We start from the raw sequence: 21122 nt of genomic DNA on the forward strand, positions 1-21122 counted from the left end.
TGCAGAGGCATCAAAAAAGAAGGGGGGTTAAAACACAAACCAGCAGGAAGTACATTTTGGCAAAACCTGATCCAATTTCCTCTAATCAGTCCATCACCACCTACTAGGTGATGTCACCATCAGGTTAATCTATGACATATTCAACTCTTACTATAAATATAGCCCTGTCTCAGGGAATGGCAAACATTTTAGCTAGAGCTGACTAAATCTCCCAATCCTCGTGTATCATATATGAGATCAAGAAGTAAAGAACAGGCACTGGCATAAAAAAGCAGAGAAGGGGAAAAGAGAGAAGAGAAAACCTTGCCTGATTGAACTCAACAAAATTGGAACCAGTAGGGGGGGACGAAACTAAAGCCTTCAGTTAGATCAAGCTTGGCCTGAAGCATCGTTTTTACTTTGTTGCATTCTTTTTTCAAACTATTTTCATCGTTGCATAAAAAGAGTACCTCTTTTTTGCTTTGATGGTTGGAGTTATTTCCTAAATAATCCTAATCTACATCAAACATAATCCTTGAGCTGCTTTATCCATGTCGTCTACATTCCAGCAAGGATACTCAAAAGATGAAAAATATATGAACCCAATGGCCAGCCTAAAAAAACTAAGTGGCTGCTTACACTGAACCGTTGTGAACAAAACAAAAACAAAACTACTGACCGATTGGGTCTTTGCGTCAATGCTTTTATTTCTCGCCATCCTCAGTGTAACCCTCACAGTTTCACTGCTTTCCAAGTCACCTAAACATCTGCTTAGGCCTTGTGATGGGTGCCCAGCTGTCTCACATTTCCCCCCATGAAGCAGCCAGCCGTCTGCTCCGTGGTCCGTAACACCCTGGAGACTACACCAACATATGGAGGTCTGCAAGTAAGAGTGAGTGTGAGGCTCTACCCACCAGATGAGTGTCTGTTTGCCTGCAGATATGCTAACAGGTTAGGATTTTGTAAACCTCAGTCAGAGTCAGAAATGGAATTTGCAAAAAACAAAATGTCGTCTTCATTATAACAAAAAGCCCTCAGTGGGCTTCAAGCAACTGTTTACTTGCGTTCAGGTAACAAATCCACAAGGCTAGCAATTACCTCCTTAGAAAATATAACCATAGTAGTCACTCACTTGCATTTCTCAAATTGAAGCAAATGTTTACTTTGTGTATGACCTGCTTAAAATAGCACATTTCCTGAATGGCGAAGCATCTTGTCTAAAACCTGACTGATGCCAGGAGGACAGCAGATCACAGCCTGCAGCCACATTCCACCGGATCTGGCCCTCACTGTCTCGTCGCCTCAAATAGCTTCTTGCCAAAAGAGTTTACACCGATTTAGGATGCGCTTCTCCGGCAAACTTCCCAATCACATCTAGCACTCACTTTTTTGTTTTTTTTCTGGAGGGAACGATGATGACAAGCAACAAAGACACAAGCACTCCAGGGAGCCAATTATCACATTGAGGAGATTTACTTTCTGGAGGACAATGTACGAAGGCCTGAAACGCACACAGGAAGCCATAGGCACAGACACAGTGACGCACACAGGCGAGGCAAGCGGATGGCAGCACAAATGCTCATTGTGATGCTCAAGCATGAAAAGTGTGCAAACACGTGTTCACGCACACCCAGTGAGGACATGGTGCCCTCTCACATACAATCACTGCGGCTGATTATATCCGCAAATAAGAAGACAGTGAACCCGAGAGCTACAAAAAGTGGCAACTTTGCCTTCTGTTGGGCCCAGATTGCAGCAGTTATTTTGAACAGAACTGCTTCATTTTCAGGCATCCATTGACTCCATGACCCCTAGTTGCTTTGGTTTCGCGGGTTCACGTTTGCTTGAAGATTTTACACTACATAAGTAGACCATGGTACAGTGGCCTAGAAGTGCAAAATTAACAAAAACCGAAACACTTTTACATTTCAGAAAACACATTAACAAAAGCAGAAACACTTTTACAAAAGACGAAACCAATTACAATGGAGCAAACCATTTCGCAGACATTCTTAGAAATCCCACATCCGTTCTCGCCAAGGCCCGCCCCACTTCAACATGATTGGCTCCCGCATCACGGGAAGGGTAGGCTACGCAGTTGTTACGAAATGTCCATCCCAAATAGCGATTGTATATATGGACGCCCTGAACAGCGAGACTGTATAGGCGTTTGATGCTGTATATACAATATATTGTACTTGATCACGTTTCTTAAATCATGAAAAGATAGATGAATAGTTAAGGAAGGAGCAGGTTGTGAAAGAGAGAGCATGCTGGCGAGATTAAAGGGAAAATGTGGATATTTGAAAGGAAGCTGCCGGCTCCATTCATTTGAACCTACATTCTGGTCACAAACTTCGCTTTTTCATGCACAGGCACATTATACATTATGAATATAATTTAGTATTGATTTAAAACAACATTTGATGCTTTACATACTATCTATATGGCTTGAGCTGAGGCAACGCGGTGGCACGGCTCGCAAACCCGGAAATTAATATTTTCACAGTGAGGGAAAGCTTCTGTGCATTTGGATTGATTGATTGATTGATTGATTGACGCTAAGATGCCGTGCAACAGAGATTAGAATTTTTAATGGCGTCAAAAACCAGTGGCCGGCCGATCGGCCGGTCAAGGAAACAGTTGCCAAACCACGCACACTGCGCCATAGTTCAGTCGGGTTCAGCGGCGGTGCTCGGTGTGCGCCGGCCTTAGCCACCATGATCCTAACCTGCTTTTGTTAATGTGTTTTCTGAAATGTAAAAGTGTTTTGGCTTTTGATCATTTCCATCCATTTTCAACACCGCTTATCCTGGTTAGGGTCACGGGGCGCTGGAGCCTATCCCAGCTGACTTCCAGCGAAAGACGGACTACACCCTGAACTGGTCGCCAGTCAGTCGCAGGGCACATATGGACACGGACAACCATTGCACTCACATTCACACCGTCACTGAGTGGGAACTGCACCCACGCTGCCCGCACCAAAGTCAGGCGAGTGCACCACTACACCATCAGTGACCTTTTGTTAAGTTGTTTTCTGAAATGTAAAAGTGTTTTAGCTTTTGTTAATTTTGAAATGTAAACGTGTTTCTGACTTTGTTAATTTGTTTTTTGAAATGTAAAAGTGTTTCACAATTTGTTATATTGTTTTGCACTTCCAGGTCACCATACCATGGATATATTTTTAGGGAGTAATTGGCCAGCAACAGTCCATTTCTATTGCCATTGCAAAATACTTGAAATATTCAAATCATTCTCTCATTTTATGCATTCAAACAAACTTTCTTTTAAAAGATAAAATCAGATGTGAAAATTAGTTATCTTAAAAACACTGTTGGATCAGAGGAGACTTTCAAAACATGGTTGGATCAGAGGAGACTTTCATTTTCATAAATTTGGCCAATTAGTGAGAGCTTATTTGAAAAATAGCGGCTCCATTTATTTGAGCATAAATGTATATAGAAGAGAGAAATCCCCCCCCCCCCCCCCCCCCCCCAAAAAGCAAATTCAGCTTCATTCAGCAACTATCTTGACAAAACAACATCACACAACACCGCTATAACCCAAAATAATGGGTATTGGTCAACTGCCTGTCTATGGGGAGCAGTGATTCATTGCATCTGCAATTTGCCTCCATTTAGAGATTCTCACTGTAGGAGGAAAGCTTCAGTCAAAGTCATGGCCTCTATTTTCCAAGTGGACCCGTGAGGCATGGAAGACCAGACATAAGGTCAGGACACCTGTCTGCGGAACACGACCACATGCTGTCCTTCAAGACCTCGTGTGACACACCCCAACTAGATAAGAGAAAGATGGAAGAATCAAGTTGCAGACACAGATACATGATGGACACGCAGTTTTTATGCAGGTGGATATAACAAAATATACGGACACAGCAACTAGAAAATAACTTGAAATGTAGAGTAGTAGACCATAAAATATCCCACAGGGAATTCTGGGTTTTCTCAAATATGTATTATATAACCAAGTGATAGAAAGCTCAACCGTGCAGGTGCTCTACATAGTGGGGGAATTACGCTGTCAACATTGCTTCAACAAAAACATCATACTTTAGTCATCACCGGAGAAGAGATTTCCGTGACTTACGTTGAATGCATCCCCGTTGGTTACAATTAAGATTATTAACAGCCGTGTGAGCACATTCTCTTCACTGCCAAAGTGTGAGGCAACGCTATCCGTCAGCAGCAAAAAGAGGCGAACAGATGCTATGGTACACATTTGTTAAAACCGGCTAATTACTCCGGTCCAGCCATCACAATCAAACTGTAATAAAGCCTTCTGTTTGGAAGCAGCTGGTAGTGTTGATACCCATCTACAAAGTATGTATGGAGACAGGCGTAATGTGTTGATGTACTGTATATTACAGTATGTATATAATGTCATGTTTCTTATGCAAATGCAGCTATAAAAAAAACGATTTCGCCTTTTCACCGACCAGGCAAGAAAACACAGCAGGCTAACTGGTCTGAATGAAATGATTTAAATGCACACACATATATATATGCAATCATTACATCTTACTCACATGTACACACAGGTTTATTAGCGTTTGTCTCCCCCACCCCATTATTACATAGGCTTTCAGTATGCTTCAGGGGATGAAGAATTAACACAAACACGATTTGATGTGGTCAAATTCCGCAGACATAAGAAAGCTGTCTAAAAAGTGAAAAAAAGAATGTGATCCTCCTCTCATGCTCCATTTAAAGGCAATTATCAGGCTTGCTGTGCTTGACGCAATAAACAATAACAAACAGTTGACAGAGGAATCAAAATGCAAGCTAGCGAGGGGTGTAATCACGAGGAATCATCTCCATTTTACGACCTTCTATTTCATAATTCATACGTCCAACTGTTGCCTGTGCCCTCAAGGATCGAGTGAGGGATGCCGCTGATGGCTGAGTGGCTTTCGCTCGGTGTGTGTGTATGATTTCATGCTTTAATAGAATTTCAGCAGCATACATACTAACAAATGACATGTTTTATAGAGCTGGGTCTTTCTGTTGTTACTGTTAAAAAAAAGGGAATGTGATGGATGAAGGTCATCATGCTGTCTGTGTAAAAAAAACAAAAAACAGGAACGCCTTGAATGATTTACACTGTCCATTTCTTTAATATATATTGGAAAAAAAAACAGAGTAAAGCCACATTGAATGGATTGATACAAAGGAAAAAACAAATAAGTGTGAAAAATTAAACCAAGAGACGGACAGAAGTAAACAGAGTCGCTATTATTTCTCTCAAATTTGCTCTTAAGATAGTTCCAAAGGAAACTACATCAGACTCCCAGATCAGATTTGATTGAGTATAACAAATAACAATTATTTGAGCCCCTAACACAACAAAAACAAAATGGCAGGAGTGACCCAACTGTCAATGTAGGTTTAAGTAACATTGCAAGGCACAAACACCATTGCATTTCTTTACAGTACAGGAAGTCCTCGCGTTACGACGTACTCGACCTACGACGTTTCGACTTTACGACGCCCGTGCCACTTCCGCCATTTTGCCCCCAGCACCATAGTGGCCAGTAGAACCTGCACATGCTTCCTCAGCAATAGCTCTCACAGACTCCCCTCCTTCTTCGCCATCCACCGCTCAGCAGTAATGGTAAGTACAGCATCTTATTTTGTTATTTTAACGTGTTTTAGTTTCTTTATACAAAGTATTTCGACGTACATTTCGACTTTAACGGTGAAATCCGACTTACGCGGAAACCGGGGTTACGTCGCCAGCGTAGGAACGGAACTCGTTCGTAAATCGAGGACTTCCTGTATTTGGCCAAAGCACCAGGCAGTAAAACAATCGCTGTGTCTATTCTTATTCAGTTGACTTTTTGGGTTCCTCAACATACCTGAAAATACACAAAATATATTTTTGTAGGTGCGTGTATCCTGGCATGTTTATAGTGAGCACAAACTTCCACCGTCAAGAAAGTTTGAGAAACTTAGCCCCCGACACCGCTTTCAACAATAGACAAGAAATCTGGTGGATGCGTGTCATACCAGGACACAAGAAACTGTCTCAAAGATCCATGCACGGATTTAAATAGGAAGTCAGTCATTTTGGTTAAGCAGGCATTTTGGGCGGATTCCAAGACTCGTACTTTTACAGTCTTACAAGGCAATGTGTCCAATATATGAAGCAGGTCGCACACAAAATTGTGAAACTTTTATGCCGATGCCAACTAATGAGGGCGGAGTATTGTATCAGTTTGATGATCAATTTGATACTTCACCATGAAAAGAGGGCACATTATTATGATTGTTATTATTTACATGCGAGGAAAGTCTGTGGAGCTACCATTTCCCATCGATGCATTTCAGCTGTAGATCAGTTACAATGGCCAGGTTTTTTGCTTATTTAATAAAACCACAATGAACATACTGTACATATTGTAAATTCTACATTATTAGACAACCACAAAATCAAATGAAACACAATACCCAATTATTCCTCTCAACCATGTGTTTGCTGTAAGGTTTGGAAGTACTGTAGGCTATGGAGTTTTTGTAAAAAAAAAAAAAAAAAAATATATATATATATATATATATATATATATATAATTGATGACAATGTGAAAATGTCAGCTCTAGAGCCAATTTGTTCAAAAGAACTGTTGAAGAGGCCAAATATCTGGAAGTAGTCTGCTGAATTGTGGCAAATTGTATCTGCTATTATTAAATTAGGCACTTTTTTTCATTAAGCAAACATACTTAGTCCAAAAAGTTCGTTTTTGATTTTTTTCCAAGTATTGAAGTTTGAAATCAAAGCAATCCCTTATGAAAAAAAACCAAAAAAAAAAAACCTAATACTTGCAGGAAATAAATCCACTTGCCTCCAGTTTTTTCCCAGGCTGAACATGCTCACAGTGGGTTGTAAGGATAACTCTCTTCATAGCAAATGCAACACGCAGCAAAGCTCAGGCATCTTCTTGCTTGGTTTGCCAAGCAGCTCCGGCAGCCAGAGTGATAGTATGAGCCGCTGGGCAGCATCACCATTCAGCGACCAAGTCAAAATTGTTGACGTGAGTGTTTGTGCTACGGTAAGTACAGAGAAACTTCTCTCTCGCCGATTTACTGAGGAGAGTCAGCTGCAACAGCAACCAATGCAGTGCTATTTTAGCATACCATACATTAAGAACAATGTTTAAACATATCAAATCAAGTGTACAAAATGAAAGTAAATAAATAAATAAAGTCCTACTTGGACAGGTGGTATAGTGGTTCAGTTTGATTCCCTGTCAGTGCCTTACTATCCAGACAATAATAATAATAAAATAATAATAATAATAAATAGGTGTGTTGCATCAGGAAGGGCATCCAAATTATGCAAGTGACTTGCTGCGGCGAGCCGGGATGGGACTAGCCGAAAGTCACAACAGCAACAACTTGGACTGTGTCATGCTGGGGGGAAAAAAAGGGCTTTCCCAAAGTCTTCCCACAAAGTTGAAAGCATAGAATGGTAAAAATGAGGAGAACATACCTATTAACCAATCGTTGTGGCATGAGTAGACAACTTAGGTCACGCTCCTATTGTGTTATCTTTGTAGTTGTTTTGGAGGGTTTAAACAGTCTGATGAAGTCAACCCCAGTGGATCGGAAAGTAGGAAGAATGACAAAGAGGATTTCATAGACAGGGCAGGAGGGAGGGACGAAGGGGTGATGCTGAGATCCATGCAGCATTCTAGGATACAAAGAAAACCTCTCTACTGCCTTTAATACTGCAACGGTAGAATTTTTGGTGAGTGATAACAGGGATAAAAGCAAGTGAGGGTGTGCAATTAAAAAAAAAAAAAGAGCACAAAAAAAGCAGCAAAGGCAGGCCAATGTCATCTTGAGATAGCAAAAAAAAAAGAAAAAAAAAAGACTATCTGTCGTGCTTGGGCATATGCAAGCCAATCCCTAAAACCTGACTGACAATTCTTTCCATCCCAAGAATATATATTCTTTTGATTTTCTTTCAAACATTAGGACCAAAGTTTCTGCCTTAATTCCCATCGTTCATGATGCATGAGAATGTGAAGGAAAGTGTGTGACGCGTATCACTTGAGTGACAGACCCCCCCCCCCCCCCCCCCCCTCCCAAACCCTGCAGAGGATTAGGCCAAGAAGATCCCCAAAAGAATAAGGCATTCAAATATGGCTCAGACTGGAAGCATCATTTATAATTGAATCTTCCCTTGAGGATGGTGGTGCCCGTTGAGAATCCCGCTTTATACTTTGCCCGTTTGTCTTTGCAATGACCGAAAGGCCCTTACCGAATAATACAGTAGAAGACAACAATGCTATCCCAAGACCTACCAAAGTCAAGCTCAATATACTCAATATATATATACAATATAAATGTTATCAAACTTTACGGTCCAAACATAAATCACCGCAGTTCAATGTGGTTTCTGTATTGTGCTTTGCAGCACTGGCAGGTGAAAACAATAGATATAGAATTTTGACTCGTGAAAAAGGACACAGGACTAAAGGATCAAAAAACCTTGGGATTTGGACTTACTATCACGATTTATTTTATGTGGGTGTACAAATGTAATGATCTATACTTGATTTAGTTTTAATTAGATTCATCTCCCTTGTTGGACAATAATATATCCTGCTGTGTGATAAAGGTCATGTTTCAAAACAAAAGAAGAAAGACCTAACTCTTCTATCGAGGCACATTGTGTTGCGGAGTCATTTTTCAGTACATGTCAACAAACCGCAGTGGCAAATGGATTTTGACATTTGCCTCAAATTGGCTGTGCACAGAATGTAATGAGCCAGAAAAGATTGACTCTTTGTCAAACTGACTGTCACATTTACACTAAGCAACCGTCTCAAGCATTTTCTGGATGGTAGTTAACTTGTGTTCATTTCAAACCACATTGATAAAGTACCATTGGAACGCCAACCCCTCTGTTCACCTAGGCTCGAATTGTCTACACACGTTGCTTTTGTTGGTGGTGGTGGTGGTGGTGGTAGTAAGAGCACTAGCATTACTAGTAGTAATTTTTATAATGGAAACTGGCAGTTACAAATAAAATATAGTGTGCCAAAATATTTTTGGATGTTTTGGATGTACACTACAAATACATTTGAAAATGTGAATTGGAGAGAAAAAGAAAATGCATATTTTATCAAGAAGCTGAATCTCTTCTTGAAATCAACAACATCCCAATATTTACTTACTGGTAAATCTAATTTGAGATGATTAATAAGAAACAGCAAAATAATGTATTCGATGAAACCCGCTGTTTCCACAAAACAATAAATCACAGTTCAGCTTGCCACGATAGAGTTAAACCCTGATCTGGCTTGCGTTTTCAGGGTTGTGTAATGCACAGGCAGGAAGGCCTGAATCAGTACCATACAAAGTGTGACATTACGCAATATACAATAAAATAACTAAAAGGGCATCATTCAGCATTTACGGATGTGACCTTGCTTCTTGGCAGTGAATCTACGCGTAGTACAGATATGCATAGTAATCAATTCACCAATTAACTGATGAAAGAATTCTGTCATCTGTGTGTTATTGCGTTGATGATTAATTACATCTCGAAACAATTGGGGTCAAAGATAGTTCACCACTTGGCTGCGATCAGCGGAGGTAGAATTAATTCACTCTCAACTACTTTGCGATCTTATATATCCCATGCCAACATTTTCTGTTTTTGTTTTTGTTAAGTAATCTTTGATGTCCTTTTATCGGGCTTGCAAGATAATTTGGATTGGAAAAGCCCAGGATGCCGTTTTTCAAGGTATTGTAGTTGGTATTTTATGCCTGGCATATGAGGCAGCCAGATTCCTCATTGATAGTTGATATTTCAATAAGCTTTGCACTGATTGGATGACTGGTCTCCTTCATTTGAATATCGCATATGACAGTGGCAGTCGTGAGCTCACATAGCGTATTTGCTTCTACAACCGACAGCTGCAAACAAGTAGTACCTACCAGATACGGCAATTTCTTTGCTCGCCATTCTCCAGGCAGCTTCGTTTTTAATACGGTCCAGTACTTAAATAATGATGAGCGACTCCACGTCACAACATCAAATACAGATCCACTCGTTTTGCAAGTTGTTTGATCTTCAAAGACTATTGCATAGTACAACTGACAAACCACATAGATGTCAAATTTAAAGCATGTCACAGACTCATTTTGACCAATGTCTGTTGGACTTTGATGGCATGGGACCTTTAAGAACATGACATCAGCAATAAAAAATGTTGAGCTCCAGCTGGGCAAAATGGTAAATGGACTGCACTTATATAGCGCTTTATCTACACCGGTGATTTCCAACCTTTATGGAGCGAAGGCACATATTTTACAATTGGAAAATCTCACGGCACACCAACAAACAAAAATGTCAGGTAGATACACAATAATTACTGCATGCACTTCCTGCCATCTAATAGAAGAGCATTTATTTGTTCTGTCTGTCACAATGCCTCATTGGCACAAATAGAGGAACAAAGATACATTATTTCTTGGAAATGAATAATTTTTTGAGCAGTTAATTAAAATTTGATAATTTCCCACGGCACACCTGAAGATCACTCATGTCACACAAATGTGCCACTGGTTGGGAATCACTGATCTACACTATCACAGTGCCCAAAGCGCTTTCCAAAGCCTCACATTCACCCATTCAAACACACATTCACACACCAATTGGCGACTGTTGCCATGCAAGGCGCTGCCAGGCCCACTCGGAGCAAACTAGGGTTCAGTGTCTTGCCCAAGGGCACTTCGACATGCAGACGGTTGGAACCGGGAATCGAAACAGCTTCCCTTCGATCATCATTCTTTCTGCATAGTTTGAAAAGGTGTCAACTTCCTATTTAATAGTGACCTTCCCCCATAATCACTACATTCTTTTCTCCATTCCTTTCCAAAATGGAGGAGACATGCAGTGTAAGACAATAGGCTGCATGGGAAGTTCACTTAAATATTATGCATTTTGTACTGCAAATCAATAGAATCTTTCAGGTGGAGCTAATGGCAGTGAGGCATACAGTGGTTATACTAAAGATGAGGAAAAGGCACGTGTATATGCAGTTTTGGAGCGTGTGTGGATGCATCTATTGATCTCAACAACTGGCTTAGCCGAAGTTGCCGCGGTAACGTTAGAAGGGCTCAGTGGAATTTGGAGGGCATTGGGATGGAACAGGCTGGTCAGTCAATATCTTAGCCTAATTAAGGCCCAAACCAAAAACTCAGCGTGTGAAAGTAAGCGAGAGAGAGATTTGCTGATGCTCAGGGGATGTGCAAATGGTGCTAATACTGCTACATTTCTAGATTGTGCTTTGAAAAACAACCAAAATCATATCCTGAGAAATGTTGAAAGAGAATACTGAGCAGGTCGCCAATTTACAATATCATTATACTGATTAACTTATGTTTGTTTGTTGAGTAAAAGCCTGTTGTCACAAGAATGGAGTTGGATTTAATACTAAAAGCAGTGCACTGTACCAATTAGAAAATTGATTTTGCGTTAACTTTGGGAAAAAAAAACAAAAACAAACAAAAACCTAAAAATGACCAAACCAAGCTAGCTATTTATCGATCACCCATTTATCAATTATCCAGGTCTGGAATACATTGGTAGCAACAGCAATGCTTAATCTAACACGCCAACTCTGACCAAATTTGTAGAATGAAGTGCTATTGTGACAAATTAGACCATGCAGCATGTTAAAATGGAGACTCACATGCATGTATGTCTATGTCTAACCAAGGTTACGGTAATCCTTAAATGTTGAACTAAAGGCCATTGGACTTCTTCTTGGTTTGTTGTGAAGTCCATTTGTATTTGTATCCACTTTAGAGACTTTTCCACCGCCGGAATCTTTTCAGGAAATTTCACAATTTACCCTGTTAGTTTTATTTAGTTCCTCCTAATCCCTATGCACTTTCTGGATGTATCTGGAACTCTTCAGACGGCAGGCTGCGCTGACAAACGCTGACTGGTTGAACACATTTCACAGCTGCCATCAATATAACTGTGTGAGGTTATGAGAAGATGTTATTTTGACAATGGAGGTAAAAAGGATGATTAGCTGGACAGATGACAAGACTTTGTGGATTACCATACCCTTAATGAATGCAGAGCCACACATTTTGCATAAATTCCATTACTTACTATGACTACAGAGTATGCGACTGCCTTTTTGCTGCGCAGATGCCACATATAAATACAAACAAATGAATAATACAAGTTAATCTAGAAGCTACCAAGTGCCTCCACACCCTATTTCTCTTCACCTTTCCCTATTGGCCGTTCTTCCTAAATCAATTTTGCCTGAATACAGGTACATATCTCCATTCCACCCGGTTCCGTTTGCTCCCTTTGAAGATGTACTTAGCTGCACTGACGAGAAATTTAAAGCAACTGATGGCAGCTTTCAACAGCTCATGAAAGGCAAAATAAATCTTCCTCTCCATGTGAGTGAAATGGATGGGGAGATTGTTGCAGGGCTATGGGCAGTTGGGACAAGGACTCTAGGCAGAAGCTTCAACCCCTCAACTGCACTTTGCACACATCTTAGTTCACAAAACATGAAAATGAGCAAAATGCAACGAACAAACATTCACTTTTCCTGTGGCAAAGATACAAAGGTACAAAGATATGCTGCAAATGTTTTTCCTAAGATGCCATTCGATTGCATTGGGCTGTTTAATTGATTAAAATAACTCCTGTGAAGACAGTTGCAGATGTGTCAGCTTTTTGAAAAGAAAAATCTATGTGACCTAGACTCCTTGAATATACTGCAGTAGAAAGGCAAGTTCACTGGAACCATTGATAGTCTAGACATGAGTTTTTGTTATATCAAAAAGAAGACTTCAATGCATGGGCAGAGCCAACAGGGCAACAAGTGCCACAGTCACACAGAGCACCACAGGACCCCATTTTAATGCAGTGTCGGATTATGAATACTGATGGGGATGTGTTTGACTCTGCTAATAGAGTCAATCAATAATCACACATAATTATGTAAGATAAATGCATTTGAACCTTTAATGTGGCTTTTAGGTTGTCCTGCTATGGGTCGCGCATAACTTAGCCCTCTGACTTCAGCTTCTGCCATGGTCTTGAAGGGAAGCAACAATATAGAAAGGGAATGGCTTTGGGTACTAAAATGCTTTTATGGTTAGAAAAAGTAATTTGGTGGAACACCAACATTCTTGCATGAGAGATTCAGTGGTAAATGAATTCTCCTGTTCTAAAACAAATGAGTCACTGAGCATAAGAACAGAATAAGAAACCTGGGCCAATTGGTATCAAATATTTGAGAAGGTAGATGAAGCCTAAAGTTAATTTTCTTTGGCATTAATATCTTCTAATAGACAGAGCATTGGGTGGCAATGCGTGAACAAGAATCAACTTAGAACAACTTTCTCTTTTTCTCACTTAACATCACTGTAGCCGACAGTTATTGTGCTTGACTACCCTCGATCATGTGGGCGCACTTAATTCTAAGCATCATCAAAGAGGTTGTACATCCTCACTGAAAGTGAGGGTGGATCGTAGCTCTAACACACTCACATGAAGTGAGTGCCAGATTATCTTGGGCATGTCCAGGTGATGCCTTTCCACCTTACCCCTAATAACCACTGACAAGGTTGTATATCCAGGCTGAGAGGTCTCAGCCTCATCCCCATGTCTAATGCACTGAAAAAAAGATGGCCCAGACTAGGAGGGGAGGGTCCAGTCAGGCATAGTTGTCGGGTTTTTGGAAGAAATAGCAAACCAATTTCTTTGGCACACTAAACCCCCCAGTACCATCTAGATGTCAGCAACAGACCCCAAAACAGGTGCAAAATGCGTGAGGACTTGGTCTTATACAGGCATCATGGTCATAGTTGTAGAAGGCCAAGTAAATTATAAGATTTGATCTCAGAGAAACACTGTAGTCACTTTGAAGTCTTTGTAATGCACAACAATCCCTTCAACAGATGCGATCATAGTATGATTTCCAAGAAAATCAAGAGAAAAATGATCATTTTACATGAAGAGTGTCAAGGAAGTGAGCTGTGATGACAGAAATTACTGGAGGGCATCTTCTATCTTACAAAGGCAGAAGATATAGTGTTCATCTAGAGAACTAGCAAACCTGACAAACAGTTGAAAGCAATGATAAAGAGAAAACATCCAAGAAAGATTTTATTCTGTCAAAAATGACATTCGTACTTTGATCAAGCTAAACCTTTATTTTGTTCAGTCAGGTACATAACATTCACCTTGCCAGTAACTGCTTCTTCAAAACGTTTGTTTGTTTTTAATCAACATGATTACTGCCAAAACTAATACAATATCAATGTTCTCTCGTGCAATTTTATCTCGGCCGGACAGGGGCGTTTGCATACCTTTTATGCAGTTATTCTAGAGACTTCCATTATACAGTTCAGTGTGGCTTTTTCCAAACTACTGTGTACTGCAGGGCAAATATTGACATTTCTTTATGCTGATTTCTTCAATATTGGCTACTTTAGTCTGTTCACTTGTGGCGAGATGAAGCAGTCAATGTGTCCAATGATGTGTGTCATAACAATGAGTGGGAGAAGTGATCGTTTGGAGAAAAGAAATACTAATGAGCCTCTGATGGGTAACTGACAAGCAAACATATTGTGAACGTAATGGTAAAATGTTATCACCAACACACTGTCACAAACACCATATACATAGACGTGATACAGGCGTTCATAATACTTCTGAATCAAATACTTCTGAATGCTACATAATGGTACAGTAATTGTTTCCCATTAAGAATTAAATTGCTCTAACCTCCTCTGATTCTAATCAAAGATTTAGACAGCCATCCCTGCTTGCAAAACCAAGAGGGTGCGATTAGACAAACAAACAGAGGAAAATGTCTTTTTTTAATGTCAGTTTGTTTGTCAGACACTCGAACATTATGGTAAACAGTCCAGTGAAAATGAGGGAAGTTACAGTGGTTGCAAATGTCTCACAAATGAGCTGATCGGGTTATCATCGCAAGTGTTATCGAGGTTGCGGTGTTCCACTTTGAGAAGTCTTGCTCCTTTAGTATTATTGAAACAATTTATATTTTTTAATGGAGGAACAACATCCTTTCTTACAGGATGAATAGTATTTTATCCATTCAACTATTTCTGCCTCAAAAAATACATTCAATGAAGAGCATTATACATTCAGCTCTTTAAAATTCAATATTTAGCTGATCTTGAACCTCAGTGTCCCAGAGTAATGACTATTAATTCTAATTGCTTATTGCAATAAGCCTCCAACACTTATAACAAACATTTTGATCCAATTAAAGATGATAGGATGAAGTTTACACTCCGGCTGGGTCTGTGACTGAGTTGTGGCTTCAAGTGTTGCTTCTTCTGCAGACCTCGCACAACCCTCACTTTGACACCCCTTTGCTTGCGCTAAAATAAGGATTATTCAGCCAGAACACATCACAACAACACTCATATTTCTCCAGAGACTGGGATAAATGGATCATTTTCAGACTACCAATAAATAATAACAACAATAAAACATGAGACTGAAGAAAAAAAAAAAAAGGTTCCCATGATAACGCTGGCAGAAAGCAAAGGAGTGAGAAAAGAATAAAGGCAGAGGTTTCCCTTTGTCTCCTGACGGTGTAGTGGTTCACTTGCCTGACTTCCATGCAAGCATTGTGGGTTCAGTTCCCACTCAGTGATGATGTGAATGTGAATCGTTGTCTGACTATATGTTCCATATGGTTGACTGGTGACAGGTGTAAGGTGTAGTCTGCCTTTTGTCCAAAGTCAGCTGGGGTAGGCCTCAATTCGCTGCACCGGATAAGGATTTGAACGTAAAACGACTGCAGCAGGACTGACAACAGGGATTCAACTGAATCTTGGGTGGTCTTGTAAAAATAGTTATATATCGGAAATTATTATCTGATTGTCATAAGGAACAAACAAGCATCATGAGTCCAGAACTTCACAATAAACAAAAAGTATTTACCTAAATGAAAGCCTTGCCACCATCAATAGGAAATCTGCTCAGACTGATAAGAGGAGGCCACTGGATCGACCCTCAGCTGCAGAAAGGGCTGAGACTATATTAAGCAGTGTGAACTTGAGACAGCTACCTCAAGGTCCTGAAAGTTAAACTAGTCCCTCGTTTGTCCTCGCAGAAACAACAGATCGATGCTCGTTGATGGTGTGATTGAGGAAACCTTTCCTCCTCTCCAAATATTTCCACTGAGCAAAATTCCCCTTTGCATTAATTCCAACCTAACTCTCGCTCTAATGCTTCAGTGCCACTGGGCGCACCCTGAGATCCATTTTCAAACGTTTGCCTTGTGTGGCAAACGTTTTGTTTGTTTTTTAATCCAGTTTAAAAAAAGTCTCATGTAAATAGGCCCTTATTTACTGATTTTTTTTTTTCAAGCCAACTGCGGTGACAGCTTTTTTTTTTTTACTTGTAAATAGGCAAGTCTGCTAATGTGATCAATGCCATCACAGCGGCTTTAGCAAGGACAGAGCAGGCAGAGATTCCTACGAGTCCTTGATAAGACAATAGTAAAATGAATGAAGGAGAAAAAATATGAACTGAACATTCCCTTTTTCCAGAATAAACTGATTCTCTTTTGAAGCACGCAAATACTGAAGATTAGGGTTTTCCTGCCTATTATTGTAACACAGGAATGTCATGAGGATTCTGCTAAAACCATTTTTTGCCCTTTTCTGTGACCAGCACATGCAGGCAATAAGTGTTAGAGAAAGAGAAGAAAATGTGAGTCAACTGCAATGAAGTTTTGATGAGGGGAGTGAAATATGGCTGAAAGAGGACCTGCCGAACTTGATTTGGAAATGAAAAAGATAGATGGTGGGCACTGGTGACAAAATAGGTAGTAAAATGCATTGGGAATCTCAGGATAGAGAAAACAAGAGTGACTTACGAGACACCAAGAAATACAAAACGCACACTTTTCTCTCCAGGTACACACAGATTCCTGTTCTTTCTAAAAGGCCAATACCACTCCAACTTGCCAATTACGTCGTTACACTAGGCGCTATCTACCCATCCCTGACCTTTTCCAGACAATTCCCAACAGACCGGACTCCGCACTTTCTACCCCACTATCCATTGCAGCAGTGACAGTAGAAAGATTGAGGGAGGACTGAGAGTTCATTTTAAACACATTAGACCACAGAAAGCATGAGCACTTATCTGTCGTGGTAGAATATAGTATGTTAATGAAGCCCTTTATTTTATCTAATGAGATTGTTCAGCTGTACCTAATGCTTTGACTGATTGGGTCTTGCACAGATCCTGTCTACTGCAAAACGATCCTACGGTGGTGACGAAAAGGAAAAGAAAGGTGCAGTCTTTCATATCAAATTACTGAATACTTCTGAATGGTTAATATTGTCTTTAAACAACCAACAAACATGATAAAGAACTACTTGGCGATTATGTTGTTGGTGCACATTTTTTTTTTTTTGTTCACTGAAAATGCTGCTTAGCTTTGAGTTCCTCCGTCCATTTGCAAATGTGAATTGGTCAGGCAGTTTCAGGCTCCAGTGCTTCCTGATGGGCCACTTTTGCAGAGCTCCATAACCCAATCAAATTACAGATAATTAAAACCAGAAACCAATTTAAAACCTAGAGGGTCGTTAAAAAGCACAAATGTAGCAAATCAAGCAGATCAGTCTGACGTATTCAGAAGATCCGCACAATATGCACCGTCTACATTGTATTTCTCTCATCTCTATTATTTTGATATGCTTGATGTAGGTGGCATTCAGTATTTGTATGCGCTCTAAATACTTCACATGCTTTACAAAGCTAATGGAAATCACAGGTCTGTCTGTACCGGACCTTCAACGTTAAATTAAATATCTCTACTCTTTCTGAGAGCTGCAGGAGGATAAAAGCACCACATGATTCTTCTTTTATCCTCCTGCGCATGAGGTTCTAACTAGAAGACCCAGAGAAGCTTTAATGTCACTGATCTGCATCCTATTCATTACGTTGCTATATGCGAATCTGGGTTGCTCTGGTGCATATGGTTAAACATGTTGCCGAGTTGCCACTCATCCATTGAAAAGCAAAGTGGTTAAAAGGCCACTTTGAGATTAAAGTCTGGCTGCTCTGTCTGGATTCTTTTTTTCTAAATCCTAAAGTGAAGAAATGAACCAGTGAAAATGAAAGACTTCACATTTAACTTTGACCATTAATTCATTCTCTACCTAGACAAGGAAGCACACACATATTACGAGTATATATGTCTGCCGCAACACTATGTACACTTGCACAATCTAATGAGCTCGATCATAATTCTGCCTTCAGAACGGCTCTTTTGGATTTATCAATGTGAGAGAGGTACGAATTTAACAATACGGGTCATACTGAGAGCTGTATATTCAGGTTACCTTACATGACCTTTTCATGTAAATAGGTATGCTAAATTGTACATACTAGTCTATTTAGCCCCTGCACAGCCTGCTGTGATGCATAATAGGTCATATGTAAATCTTAAGTTATGTGTGATGTGTACAGTATATACGCTGTTTGTTGGTGACAACTAAATGACACTTCTAACGAGGTGTCTCATCTCTATTTCCACGCACGGATGGCTGGTCTGAAAGTTTTGGATGTACCTGCTGAATACGTGTGTGGTGGTGTGTTTGTGACCATTGTCCACCCACTGAATGAAAGGGTTTACGTTTGAATATTTGAAATGTTATGGAAATATTTGCTTATAGCTTTTGAATGAGAGAGTGAATGGTGCTGGCCTTGTGATTGATACTGCAGGTGGTCAGTCCACGGTGGCAGCTGTTATAAGCTGTAGCTTACCCCTGAACATATAAGGGATAAGCAGTATTAATTATGGATAGATTGATTCCACTCAGGCATTTCTGTTTTCCCAAAGAACCCCTTCCTAGTAATCAAAAAGGCAATGAAATATTTGCTATGACTGTGCAATCTCACACATTATATCTTTATTATCTTTATTTCTAAAGACATATTGTACTGGTTATACACGTACACTGCACAAAAAACGCCTCAGGGCTTGGTTCTTCTCATTTCAGTCTGTGCCAATTTTCCTCTTCAAAATAGTAATGCGGGAAACTGAAAGTCACACCACACTGAATGCACTGTAACATACAACAATAATGCACAACATCCTGTACTTACTTTTCAGCATAGTGACGATGGTTCGGACAAAAGTTATATTCAGGAGGAAAAAAGTGGGCAGCAAGAAAAAGGACATTTGCAGCTAAGAGGACAGTAAATTGTGGACTATTACACTGAATATAATATTACAGCATTGAGAGCAGATAGCGAGACAGCGAGACAAACAGACAGACTGACAAGATGATTCGATGCTTTGACAAGTAGCTATTTTAGAAAATAAAACAATATATAGACCTATCGCAATGATTTTCACTTTTTACATGACACCATTTACACACTAATATTCCCCTTAGTTATTTCTTCTCGCACTGCTATTGAACAAGAAAAAAAGAAGAAGGCTAAAACATAGCAGTTGAACACAAGGCCTGGGTATTACGTCTCTTCACTTAATCAACATCCACCTTAAGATTCAAGACAGCACTTCAGTATTGATTCAGTTCTCCTCTGTGTTCAATAGTGACTCCAGTAATCACTTGTTTCCACATCCATACCACTGTTAAAAGTTAGATAAGATTTTGCTTTGTCACTTTGAATCATTCACTGCAAAGTGCCAGTAACAATTACTGATGGCTTACATTGGTGCAGATTTGCAAGTGCAATAATATAAATGAAATATGCACAGATTCTTGGTACCCTGCACTGTGGGTGACCAGCTAAATATGGATGATATCTTAAAAATGTTGCTATGCTGTGCTATGCAGTCTATTGATTGGTTGACAGAAGATGGTCACTTCAACAACACAATATAACCAAAACATGTCTTTTTCCAAACAACGTCTGTGTTTTACTTGTAATATATCATTGGAACAACTAAAACATGCCTTTTTCCATACAAACAGTGTATTTCCCTTTCAATATGGAATAGGAAGGACCAAAAACATGCCCGTTCCCAACTGAACCAAGTTTATTTTCTTCCGATATGGAATTCGAACAACCTTTTCCCAAATTAACTGTCGATTTTCTGTAATATCTAATGGAAACAAGCAACATGATGTTTATCCACATAGGGATCATGTTTTTCTTGTACTCTCAAAATGGAAATGTAATAAACAGCAACATTACAAGAAGAAAGAATACAAAATGACCGATTCCCTTCATTGTTGTTCTCAGTTTACTGAGTCGAGTGTGCAAATACTGTTGCAAAAAAATTTCCATGTGGCAGAGATGGGGTTGTGCGTCATTGATGAACTTTGCCTTGCAACCTGAAGAAAACATGTTCCCTTCTGTGGGCTACTTTGGAAAGCAAAGCCACTGCAGCTTTGACTCCATACACTGTATTTGACAACTGAGGATGCCGCCTGGACTGGAACCGATATGCACACTATGGCATGTCGGTGGGGCGTATATCTGCTTCTCTGTCCTCCAGTCTAGAAGCGCCTGATAAGCTCTACTCTGGACACACAACAGGGGGCCGAGTTCATCTCTGCTGTGTCCTGCATGTCTCCACAGAGTCCAGGCCAAGCGGCCCTAATTCACTCAAACGCTGTCACGAATGTGGCGCAATGCATTTCAAGCCTGCAGCTTGTCATTAAAAAGGCTGAAACGGGAGAGGAAAGGAGCTTGGCCATAGACTTTAATTTGGAGAAACTCTAACAAGAGCATTAGATGCATAAAGAAAGAAAACAACTGAGCAGTGGCTATTTATAAAGATGAATGGCTTTAGCGGTTATGGAATTAACGAGAGCAACAAACCACGCGTTGGCAGCGTTGTTTGATTCCATTCAGATGACACACGGCCGAGTACTCGTGCTTATTGATCTGAGCTAAGCCCGTATATTTCTTTTGCTGCTTTCATAACTGTAATCTTCACCTTCTTCTGCCAGGCTCTTTTGATGTAGAGATGGATGAATCAAAGGAAATAAACAGTGTTCCTATTTCCTAGTCATTCAATTGGAGCAGCACAATGCTGCGTTATCACTTGTTAGTAGGACAACAATAGCACACAACGTAGGCAGCACGTACAGCAC

The 21122-nt window shown here is 40.1% G+C and overlaps 1 protein-coding gene across 11 annotated transcripts in view; it reads right to left on the reverse strand.

The window, feature by feature from the left end:
* Positions 1–21122, reverse strand: part of LOC133416939 (neurexin-3b) — a 283913-nt gene that overhangs the window by 81367 nt on the left and 181424 nt on the right. The window lies entirely within an intron of this gene.

The sequence above is a fragment of the Phycodurus eques genome, chromosome 18 (genome assembly GCF_024500275.1).
Source record: "Phycodurus eques isolate BA_2022a chromosome 18, UOR_Pequ_1.1, whole genome shotgun sequence".
NCBI classification, from domain to species: Eukaryota; Metazoa; Chordata; class Actinopteri; order Syngnathiformes; family Syngnathidae; genus Phycodurus; species Phycodurus eques.